The sequence below is a fragment of the Lynx rufus genome, unplaced genomic scaffold, assembly GCF_022079265.1.
Source record: "Lynx rufus isolate CCGP_SWC_20201006 ecotype Redwood Valley unplaced genomic scaffold, mLynRuf1.p SCAF_1, whole genome shotgun sequence".
Taxonomy (NCBI): domain Eukaryota; kingdom Metazoa; phylum Chordata; class Mammalia; order Carnivora; family Felidae; genus Lynx; species Lynx rufus.
The window spans coordinates 119,439,274-119,441,782 of NW_025814823.1; the positions used below are offsets into that span (position 1 = coordinate 119,439,274).

General features: G+C 39.5%; 1 non-coding gene across 1 annotated transcript; it reads right to left on the reverse strand.

The window, feature by feature from the left end:
- Positions 1-1,939: 1,939 nt before the first annotated feature.
- On the reverse strand, positions 1,940-2,047 carry LOC124523163 (U6 spliceosomal RNA). The gene has a single exon (XR_006964935.1). It is a non-coding gene; the product is annotated as a U6 spliceosomal RNA (small nuclear RNA).
- Between the last annotated feature and the right edge of the window lie 462 nt (positions 2,048-2,509).

A 2,509-nucleotide genomic window follows, 5' to 3' on the forward strand; every position in this document is an offset into this window, starting at 1 on the left:
GGTCTCACTTTTGCAGTAGAGAGAGGGCAAGTATGGGGATCATTTGGAATACTAGTGGTGAGACTGAGTGCAGCCACCAAGGTCTTTTTTCCCTGCCCAGCCTCCATGCAGTTTTCTGCCTCTCTGATGAATGAATGCTGAACAGATACTTAGAGAATCTTTATTTAAATTCATGCTAATCATCAGTCCTTCAGTGGAGACCCTTATGAATCTGGGCTGTGCTCGGGAGCCCTCTGTGTATGCCAGCCAGCTACCAGCAGAGGTTCCGCGTTGCACTGAAGGAATTACTCCCATGAATTCATTCCTTTGGAGGGAGGCTGATCGATGAAAAGTTCAAGAGTTACAACAGCCTCAATGATTTAGGTTTATCATTTTCAAGTTCCCACTGACAGGAACTGGTCGGGGGGGTTACAGGAAGGAGGGGAAAGGGTGGAGAAGCCACATGCCTTAGACAACCCAGCAAATGTCTTAATAAATAGATAAGAATCTGGTTCACTTAGCATTTTCAATATTAGAAAGCAAGTAGGACCAAAGCGGGGCCTAAGAACTGCATGTTCTTCCCTACTAAGAGAAAAGAGATGCCACAAACTGATGTGTGCTCAACCTTCATGACTGGTGCAGGAGATCATTAACATTAGGTTGGGCATCGGCTCAGAGAAGGCTATAAATGATTCAACTGGTAAACATCAAAGGAAAATTGATTTCTCCTCAAGTGCCCTCTACAATATTATTTCATTTGTCTCTAAAAGGTTAGATCGATTTTAATAACATCCCACTGTCTTGTGAATTCCTATTCATCCTTCAAAACCCACTCAGACACCAGTATCACAGACCAAAAAAGGTGTACCCCAATCTCCTCCTGTTTAGGGCATCAATATGGATTTTCCATATGTATGTACTGTTACTCTCACTATACGGAATTTTCAGGTGTTCATTTGCAGGACTGTCTCTCCTACTGGGTAGGAGTTCCTTAAGTCCAGACATTGGTGTCATTTATCTCTGGGTACTTATTTTAACCTATAGTTTGGCACTGTATATGGTCTATACCTACTTAAGGGACACATTTATCATAAGTACAGTATTTATTCTGTAACTTCTGGTGGCCATGCAGAAACATCCTGGTTTCCTTTCTGGCTGCGGGTCATGGGCTAGTTACTCTAATCTAATTAAATTATTTCCTGGATTAGATCATTGAATTTAAATAATTCTCTTGAGGCTGGAGAACTTGCGAAATGATCCAGCCATCTTTTATAAGTTTGTGATACACTTATTAGGTATGAAACCTGACCCACACAAGGCTGTTTATAGTTTTAATTATCCCATTTACTATGAATAGTCACATAGCACGTTACAAAGTATTAGTGCATTTATTGTATATGCCCCTTTCTAAAATAAGAAAAACTCAAAATTCCCTATTACATCTTGCCTCAAGGATTTCAGAAAAGGTACTAGGGACTTGTACAGTATGATCTCATCACGAGAACCCATATCATAGAGTAAGTGTCCTGGTTGATGCTTACTTCAGCAAAGCAACATCAACTACCATGTTAAATTGGTGTTAGTCACTTGGTTTTTATTGTTTGTGTTACTTTGTATTTAATTGTCAATGTATTTGGGATATAAATGTGGCAGAAGCTCTATACATTTTGCTGTTAATTTATAATTTTATGTTGATAATAGTTCAACGGTAATAAAAGCAACCTAAGTAAATAAAAAAAATTAGATAAATGAATAAAAGAATTGCAGAGCCAAAATTAACTTAAAAAAAACAAACCTTACTTGGTCCTGGGGGACAGCATAAGTGATTTTGTGTCTGATTATACACAGAGATGTATATATAGCACTAGTTGTATATGTAAATATACAACATGTGCTGTTATATTGATGGACACTGCACACATTTGGATTAGTCTTCCTCCTACTTATACAGAGTCACAGAAATAAGTGATTCTTTCCCTCAACTTGTCCTTTCTCTCCTTGTGCAGGGGTGATGCTAATCTTCTCTGTATCGTTCCAATGTTAGCATATGTGCTGCTGAAGTAGGCACACAACTTGTCCTTTTTCTGATTCCACCCTCCCTCCCCCCCCCCCCCCAGTGACCACATGCAAACAGAAGTTCCAGCGGAACTAACGTGATCAGCCCCCCAATGTGGAATGAAGGTAGAACCACAATGGGAACACTTGCATGTTTACTCTCAGCCACAAGGATGGAAATTTAACAACAATACCTGTGATGTTTGTTTCAGACAGTAGTTACACACAGGGCCCAGAGAAATTGAATAAATAGATGAGGTGGGCAGGCTGTAAAAAAGAAAATCATGCAGGATGATGAGGAACAGCTAATTGAAACTCTTCAGTATCAGAGTGAAAACAGGCAGGGGTGGGAGACTCTGATGTGAAAGTAGGCAGTCAGGGGACTTTGAACTTCAACACCAGCTAGTTGTCACTACAATTTGGAATTATAAGTCCAATTTGCTAGATCTTTTTTTTTTTTTTTTTTAAGGTGGGT